This window comes from Panthera tigris, chromosome B3 (genome assembly GCF_018350195.1).
Source record: "Panthera tigris isolate Pti1 chromosome B3, P.tigris_Pti1_mat1.1, whole genome shotgun sequence".
NCBI classification, from domain to species: Eukaryota; Metazoa; Chordata; class Mammalia; order Carnivora; family Felidae; genus Panthera; species Panthera tigris.
This window is the reverse complement of record NC_056665.1, coordinates 17,625,716-17,635,468: the sequence shown is the minus strand read 5'-3', so window position 1 is coordinate 17,635,468 and position 9,753 is coordinate 17,625,716. Positions and strand designations below refer to the sequence as shown.

The 9,753-nt window shown below is 43.8% G+C and overlaps 1 pseudogene; it reads left to right on the top strand.

Moving 5' to 3' along the window:
- Window positions 1-7,816: 7,816 nt before the first annotated feature.
- Window positions 7,817-8,857, top strand: LOC102970108 (annotated as a pseudogene).
- Window positions 8,858-9,753: the final 896 nt, after the last annotated feature.

The window sequence follows — 9,753 nt, the reverse complement described above, 5'->3', positions numbered from 1 at the left end:
CACGTCTAGCTGGGTGGCCATGAGCCCGGGAAAATTCCAGGGCAGCCCAGGAAAAAGCACAGTGTATGAAGTCACCTCCAGAAAAATAGCTGAAGGCTGGAGAGGGACAGCTTGGCGAAGGGGTTACCATGTCAGTCTGGATTAAGAAAAGACTTTTGAGGCGCGCCTGGCTGGCTCAGTCTGTTGGGCGTCGGACTTCGGCTCAGGTCATGATCTCACAGCTTGTGGGTTTGAGCCCCACATCAAGCTCTGTGCTGACAGCTCAGAGCCTGGAGCCTGCTTTGGATTCTGTGTGTGTCTCTCTCTCTGCCCCTCCCCCGCTCACTCTCTCTCTCTCAAAAAAAATAAACATTAAAAAATAAAAAAAAAAAGAGAGAAAAGAAAAGACTTTTTAGGGGCGCCTGGCTGGGTCAGTCAGTAGAGTGTACAACTCTTGATCTTGGGGTTATAAGTTTGAGAGATCTACATTGGGTATAGAGATTACTTAAAAAATAAAATAAAAACCTTAAAAAAATAGAAAAGAAAAACGTTTTGACATTACAAAAAGTGATAAGTAAGACTGAAAAAAAAACCCAAATATCATATGATTTCACGTATGTGTGAAATCTAAAAGACAAACAAACAAATAGAAACAGACTCATGAATACAAAGAACAAACTGGTAGTTGCCAGAGGAGAGGGGGGTGGAAGGATGAGCAAAATGGGTAAAGGAGATTAAGAGGTACAAACTTCCAGTTATGAAATAAATAATTCAGGGCACCTGGGTGACTCAGTCAATTGAGATTCTGTCTCTTGATCTCAGATCAGGTCTTGATCTCAGGGTCGTGAGTTCAAGTTCCACGTTGGCTCTGTGCTGGGCATGAAGCCTACTTAAAAAATAATATAAGATAAAATATGTAAGTCATAGAGATGGAAAGTACAGCATGAGGAATACAGTCTATAATAGTGTAATAATGTTGTGTGGTGACAGATGGTAACTACACTTACCTTGGTGAGCATTGTGTTACACAATAAAATTGTCAAATCACTGGGGCGCCTGGATGGCTCAGTCAGTTGAGTGTCCGACTTCCAATCAGGTCATGATGTCACGGTTTGCGAGCTCAAGCCCCGCATCAGGCTCTGTGCTGACAGCTCAGAGCCTGGAGCCTGCTTTGGATTCTGTGTCTCCCTCTCTCCCTGCCCTTCCCCCACTCATGCTTTATCTCTCTCTGTCTCAAAAATAAATACACATTTTAAAAAATTAAAAAAAAAAAAGAATTGCCAAATCACTGTGTCATATACCCAGAACTAATACATCGTATTGTAGAGCAACTATACTTCAATTTTTAAAAATCAATGAGAAAAAAATACAATAAATGGCAAGAAGTGATTTTCTGTTTAAAATGAGCCCACAGTCCCATGAGAAACAGCGGGGCGGGGTGGGCAGGAAATTAACAGCATGGTCAGTAAAGGAGGTGCGTGTCTCCACTGGCTGTGGGCATGAGCAGGAGTAGTTCCCCAAGTGAAAGCAAACAGCTGATGGCTTTAGGAATCTGGGTGGGAAAGAAGTGAAGTAATGTTTAGAGGAGTGGGAAAAGGGGCTAGGAGACAAAGGAGAACGTCTGAAACTAGTAAATCACATCAGGAGGTCTATTTGACTCATTCACATATGCCTGGATTGGACACCTCCTGAAGGACAGTCAGCAGTCTATTGAAAGGACGGAGGTGAATGTGAAAAGGAAATTAGGAAATGAGGCATGGAGGGGTGGAGGATGAGTCTGGGGGATTAAAAGTGTATTCCTCTGAAAGCATCTGCTTCATCAAACAGGGTGCTATTGCAATATTTTCTTATATAAGTAATACTGATAATTAGAGAAGCCTCATCAGGTTTTGATATTTCTAGTGAATAAAGGAGGAGGCTGGGCAAAAAAATAAAAGGTGCGAGGGCAAAGGGCTGAGGGAGGAGCTGACGGGATGCCCAGCCTGTTGGTCAAGACTTACAGGAGACTCAAGACCAGAGGGTGATTTGGTTTGGCTGCAAACCTATGGATTCCAGCAAATCTGGCTACTTTACCAAGAGGGCTGAGGCAGAGCCCTTGCTCTTCCTAAGAGATCCCTTTCCAAATCAGTCCACACACAGCTGAACACACTCTTGCTCCTCTTTACGGGTGTTTCCTTTGTTAATGGAATAAAGATACGTTTGAGGAATGAATAGCAGAAAAATCCAGTCAAAATTGAAATACAGTAAAACCTTGGATTGCGAGCAACTTGTTCTGCAAGTGTTCCACAAGACGAGCAAACATTTCTAATAAATTTTGACTTCATAAACGAGCTATGTCTTGCAATAAGAGTAGTATGGGATGCCGAACATCACATGATCGCAAGTGAGCCGATGGCTCTTGAAATTCGCCTTGATATACAAGTGCTTTGGATGACAAGCATGTTTCTGGAATGAATTATGCTAGCAAACCAAGCTTTTACTGTACTAGGGGATGGAGTTTTGGAATATATGCAAAGGTGGGCACCTTAAAGAGCAGTTTCTCCACCTTATATTTGTACAGCACATGAGGATTATTTTTTCTGAAGCTGAGTCTCGGGATGGTTGTGATAATAATTGTGAAGGTATCTTAACTATTCTTTTACTGGGGACGGAAACACATATCTCACTTATTCTACCAACGTAACTGTCGAGAAGAAAGGAAGCAAGTGTCATTGACATTTTGCAGCAACAAAACCAAGCCCCAGAGTTTTTTTAACACCTTGTTCAGTGTGACAGGATGGGTCAGAGTGACTCATGAGGTAACAAGTTCCAAGAGATGTCTTGGGTCCTAGGTATGCTTTTTCACTGGGACCATGTTTGGGGTCCCCACAGAGATCTCAGTGATAAGCAGCAGATCCAAAACAGTTAGGTCTTCACCCGCCTGCTGAGTTAGTGAAAGGACCTGGTGCAAAGATAACCTAAGGTAACACATAAACCCCAAGACAAGTTTTGTTGAACTTTGTAAAGCAAGACACCATGTTAGGATGCCTGAGAAGACGTGATTATAGAGTCAGGTGGAGATTAGGTCATTATCTGGGGTTAGATTGCATATGAGGCATGACAGACACAGGGCTGATCCTGGGGGTGAGAGAGGATAACAGTGGAAGTAACAGCTGAACCCCTTCCCCATTCCATCAGCAAAGTTTTCCCTCATGCTCAGAGAAGGGATGACTCAGCAGAAAGAAAGAAAAAGGAAAGATTCAAGCACTGACCTTGGCTTTTCGGTTGGTTGTGGGAGTTACAGAAGGAGCCGTGGCATATGCAACAGATCCAGGAAAACTCTACTTGAGGAAAAATGTATGTTTTGCTCTCTACCCTTGGTCCCTAGACTAGAAAAGATTCCCCACACTTGAAGAGTTGCTGAGGACACCAGGAGTAGAGTGGTGGTTTCCAAGGAAGGGCTTCTGTGCCCTGATCCTTTGGGCCCTGCCCCAGGCAGAGGAACCCCAGGAAGGTTGGGGCATCCCAAAGGACAGGGGATTGGTTGGGGAAAGTGACAAGATTCCAGAGGAAATTTCTGACTGTCACAGTGAATCTAAACAGAAAGGCTTTGGACGAGAGGAGCTAATATTGTTAAGCTGTGGGTCTGTCCATCCCAGATATTTAGCTATTGGACACAAAGCAGTCCAAAATGGCTTCTGATTCCTGAGGTAGACACTGCCAGCATGACAGGATGTACTGGGTGTCATCTTCTTGGTGCCCCGATGGGAGTGGGGTGGAAGGGAGTAAGTCCACAAGTGGTCAGGGATCATTATGGACAGAACTGGGGAAGATGAACAGGTAGGGAGAGATGTAGGGTGCCTTCAAGGAACTGGGAGCCATTTGGGGATTTAAAATATTGTGGGGTAATAAAAACTATGTACACCCCCACTAGAGATGTGTGAGACTTGGTTGTGTTATGAAATATCAATTTAATTGATATTATTAAATATCAATTTGCAAGCAATTATCTCCTCTTCCAAAAGGCACTGAGTTTAGAAAGACTCATATAGGACAATGTGATAAAAATCTGTGCATGTGTCAGGTTTCCAGCCCACTGCTTAAAAAATATTCTAATAAATGAAAATACATAATGTGTAACTAACACCCTCGTTATCAGAGAACCAAGTGGAGATGTGGACAGAGAAAAGTCCACGTGTAAAGCCATTAGCTTTTCTGATATGTTCCACCAATGTCATTGTTCAGGCCCTGTTGAAATAATACTGGCATGTGGCTTTTCTTTCTGATTTACTTAGCAATTTATAATGGGAACAAATATCTTTGTATGTCACATGAAAGAATTGGGGGCAATTGATGAATGCTTTTCTTATCATTTCACTCCATTGTCCATCATAGCTAATAATTTATTTACTTACAGTAAAGGAAGTCCATCCAAGAATGAGTGACTTCTACTGTCATTCATACTATCAACTCCTAGTACTTCTGGTCAAGGATGGAAAAGCCACCGCCAACAACTTTGAGGGTATGGTGAAGATCCAAGGGAGTGCTATATATAGCTGGTGAATCAAGGAAACATAGGATACCCAGGAACTAAAACCAAAAGGCATGGTAGCCTAGCAGGAAAACTCAAGCCTATAAATACCCAAGACAAATACCCCTGGGGCTGGCCTCTGTCTGGAGGAACTCCAGCTCTCCTGTCTTTATAAAGTGGCTTTAGTAGCTTGTGGGTAGCAAAAGAAATATATTGCTCTGTTCGGTCCCAAAGGTGTTTTGAGTTTTTGAAGTATGTTTTTTTTTAATTTTTAAATTTTTAATATGAAATTTATTGTCAAATTGGTTTCCATATGACACCCAGTGCTCATCCCAAAAGGTGCCCTCCTCAGTACCCATCACCCATCCTCCCCTCCCTCCCACCCCCCATCAACCCTCAGTTTATTCTCCCTCCCTCTCTAACCTTTTTTTTTTCTTCCCCTCCCCCATGGTCTTCTGTTAAGTTTCTCAGGATCTACATAATATGGTATCTGTCTTTCTCTGTATGACTTATTTCACTTAGCATCACACTCTCCAGTTCCATCCACTTTGCTACAAAAGGCCAGATTTCATTCTTTCTCATTGCCACGTAGTATTCCGTTGTGTATATAAACCACAATTTCTTCATCCATTCATCAGTTGATGGACATTTAGGCTCTTTCCATACTTTGGCTATTGTTGAGAGTGCTGCTATAAACATTGGGGTACAAGTGCCCCTATGCATCAGCACTCCTGGATCCCTTGGGTCAATTCCTAGCAGTGCTATTGGTGGTCATAGGGTAGGTCTATTTTCAATTTTTTTGAGGAACCTCCACACTGTTTTCCAGAGCGGCTGCACCAGTTTGCATTCCCACCAACAGTGCAAGAGGGTTCCCGTTTCTCCACATCCTCGCCAGCATCTATAGTCTCCTGATTTGTTCATTTTAGCCACTCTGACTGGCGTGAGGTGATATCTCAGTGTGGTTTTGATTTGTATTTCCGTGATGTGGAGTGACGTTGAGTATCTTTTCATGTGCCTGTTGGCCATCCGGATGTCTTCTTTAGAGAAGTGTCTATTCATGTTTTCTGCCCATTTCTTCACTGGGTTATTTGTTTTTTGGGTGTGGAGTTTGGTGAGCTCTTTATAGATTTTGGATACTAGCCCTTTGTCCAATATGTCATTTGCAAATATCTTTTCCCATTCTGTTGGTTGCCTTTTAGTTTTGTTGGTTGTTTCCTTTGCTGTGCAGAAGCTTTTTATCTTCATAAGGTCCCAGTAATTCATTTTTGCTTTTAATTCCCCTGCCTTTGGGGATGTGTCGAGTAAGAGATTGCTACGGCTGAGGTCAGAGAGGTCTTTTCCTGCTTTCTCTTCTAGGGTTTTGATGGTTTCCTGTCTCGCATTCAGGTCCTTTATCCATTTTGAGTTTATTTTTGTGAATGGTGTTTTAAATGAAACGTGAAAGAGCACAAATCCTAACTGCACGCTACTCACATGAGCACACTGGGGACACACCCAGTTGCGGTATCAAGATCAGGAAACAGAAGATAGCCAGCATCCGGAAGCCTCCCTCATCTCCCCTCCCAGGCACCACCCCCAGCCCCCGCTCCCCCCTCTAAAACCATAGACTAGTGTAGTCAGTATAATAGAACCACAGAGTATGCATTCTTACATATCTGACTTCTTTCATTCAACATAGCAGTGTTTGTATGTCACAGCCAAGAACTGGAAACAACCCAAATGCTCAGCAACAGAAATAATAAGTGAGTAAATCGCAATCTATTCATATGAAGTAATACAACACAGCAACCAAAATGAACAACCTGTTGCTACATGCAGCAACATGGATTAGTTTCACAGACATAATGTTGAGCCAAAGAAGCCATATTCAAACAAATATGCAATTCAAAAACAAATAAAAGTAAGCTATGCGGTTAGAAGTCAGAGCTGTGGTTCCCCTTAGAGGTGATGAAAAGAGTAACGTCCCAGGAGTTTTTCCATATTTTCAATTGCAGTCATTAGAATGGGTGTATGAGAGTAAAGCTTTAAGTGTTGGATTGGCAGTTGTTTTAGACTTATGGTTTTACAAGGTCGTGATTGCTAGTGAGGTTGAATACTCTTTGGTTTATTGGCTACTCTTTCGTGATATGTTTGTTCACATCTTTTGCCCATTTTTCTGTAGGGTTTTGTGTCTTTTGCTCATTGATTTCTTTTTTTCTTTTTTACATTTTCTGGACGTAAGTCTTCTCATATCTATGGTTATATCTCCCTGGTTACATGTATTACAAATATCTTCTCCTGCTCTGGGACTTGCCTTTTCTCCTTCTTGATGGTGTCTCTTTAAAATTGAGATAAAATTCCCATCACCCATGTAACCCATCCCCCCACCTACCTCACCTCCAGCAAGCCTCAGTTTGTTCTCTATATTTAAGAGTCTCTTATGGTTTTCCTCCCTCTCTGCTTTTATCTTCTTTTTCCTTCCCTTCTCCCATGTTCATCTGTTGAGTTTCTCAAATTCCACATATGAGTGAAATCGTATGATATCTGTCTTTCTCTGACTGACTTATTCCATCCACGTTGTTGCAAATGGCAAGATTTTGTTATTTTTCATCACCGAGTAGTATTCTATTGTATGTATATACCACAACTTCTTTGTCCATTCATCAGTTGATGGACATTTGGACTCCTTCCATACTTTGGCTATTGTTGATAGTGCAGCTATAAACATTGGGGTGCATGTGCCCCCTTCGAATCAGCACTTTTGTTTGGATAAATTCCTTGTAATGCAATTGCTGGGTCATAGGGTGGTTCTATTTTTAATTTGTTGAGGAACCTCCATACTGTTTTCCAGAGTGGCTGCACCAGTTTGCAATGCCACCAACAGTACCAAAGTGTTCCCCTTTTTCTGCAGCCTTGCCAATCTGAGTTGTTAATTTTAGTCATCCTGACCATTGGGAGGTGGTAGCTCAATATGGTTTTGATTTGTATTTCCCTGATGATGGGCATTAAGGAAGGCAGTTTTCGGGATGAGCCCTGGGTGTCATAGGTAAGAGATGCATCACTGGGTTCTACTCCCGAAGCCAAGACTACATTGTATGTTAACTAACTTGAATTTAAATAAATAGAAAATGAATTAAAAATAAATAAAGAGATAAGCAAAAAATTAAAAACAAGTTGAAATGATATTTTAGACATACTGGATTAAATAAAATATATTATTAAAATAAAAAAATTGAGATAAAATTCACATACCATAAAATACACCTATTTGAAGTATACATTTCAGGCTCCTCCCTCTGACCACTGCTCCTCGAACCGGTGTGGCCTGCATCCTCCTTCTCTATTACTTCCTACAGCTCTCGCCAGTTATCCTCCAGTTGGCCCTCCGGAACTGGGGCGGTGGCTCCCTGTGCTTTGGGACTGGAGGTGCCTTCTGCATGCCTAGCACCTACTGGGGCTCAGGTGGCCGCTCTGTGTCCAGGTCCTCTGCCCAATTTGCATCCTTATCTTCCTGGAGGGGCTACAGCAGCAGCTTGGCAGACGGCCTGGCCGGGTCCGACAGGCTGTGGGCGGGCAATGAGAAACTCGCCATACGGAACTTCATTGGGCTTCTGGTTTCTACCTGGAGAAGGTTCACGCCCTAGAGGAGGTCGAGGGAGATCTGGAGGTGGCATCTGAGACTGGTACCAGAAGCCAGTTGCAGGCCTGCCCACAACTACAGCCCCTACTTCAAGACCATCAAGGAGCTGCAGGACAAGAATCTTGTGGCCACCATTAAGCACTCCAAGATTGTCCTGCAGATTGACAATGCCTGTCTGGCTGCAGATGACTTTCCAACAAGGTCTGGGCTAGGAGGCGACATAATGGCCTGCACGGGGTGCTGGATGAGCTGACCCCAGCCAGGACCAACCTGGAGACGCAGATCGAAGGCCTGAGGGAGGAGCTGGCCGACCTGCAGGAGAACCAGCAGAGGAAATCAGTGCCCTGGGGGGCCAGGTGGGTGGCCAGGTCAGTGTGGAGGTGGATTCTGCTCTGGAGATCGACCTTGCCAGAATCCTGGGCAACACGAGAAGCCAATATGTAGAGAAGCAAGACAGAGGTCACTGACCGGTGGGACGGCAGGCTCAACTAAGCAGGAAAGTCCCCCCTGGAAGGCACGCTGGTGGAAACAGAGGCCTGCGTTGGAGCTCCACTGGCCCAGATCCAGGCACTGGTTGGTGGTATTGAAGCCCAGCTGAGCGATGTGCCTGAGGACACCCAGCGGTAGAACCAGGAGCACCAGCAGTTCATGGGCATCAAGTCGTGGCTGGAGCGGGAGATTGCCACCTACCCCCTCCCGAAAGGCCAGACGTCCACTGCAACAATCTGCCCATTCCCAAGGCTCTCTGAGTCTTGCAGCCTCCTGGGCTTCCTGCTGTCCTACAGAGGGGTTCCCCTGAGCAGGGGCATGGGTGGTGGGGGACCCCACCTTTAGATTTTCCCCTGACCTGGCAATAAAGCTTTATGGCTCAAGGGAAAAAATAACAAAGTGTACATTTCAGTCCACGCTCGTACATTCATCTCCATATCTAATTCCAGAACGTTTCATCAGCCCAAAAGATACCCCATTCCCATTAGATATCCCTTCTTATTCCATCTTCTTCCCATCCTCGGCAACCACTAATTCATTTCTTGTCCCTGTGGATTTGCCTATTCTAAACACTTCCTAGAAAGAGAATCGTACAATATGTCTTATTATCTGTCTGGCTCCTATCACTTGACAAAATGGTTTCAAGGTTCATCCACATTACTGCATCTACCAGAACTTCATCCCTTTCTATGGCTGAATACCATTCCAGTGTATGGATATAACAGCTTATGTTCATCAGTTCATCGGTTGATGGAAATTTGGGTTGATCTCACTTTTTGGCTGTTATGAATAATTCATGTACAAGTTTCTGCATGAACATACGTTTTTAATTCTCTTGGATTTAAAACTAGGAGTGGAATTTCTGGGTTATATGGGAACTTTATGTTTAACTTTTTAAGGAATGGCCAAACTGCTCAAAAATAGCCTCACCCTTTACATTCTCACTAGTAAGATACAAGGATTCCTGGGGTGCCCAGGTGGCTCAGTCAGTGAGGTGTAGACTCTTGATTTTGGCTCAGACTCATGACCCCAGGGTCATGGGATCGAGCTGGACATGGGCTCCATTATGGGTGGGGAGCCTGCTTGAGGTTCTCTCTCCCAGGGCACCTGGGTGGCTCAGTCTGTTAAGTGTTCGACTTCTTGGTTTTAGCTCAGG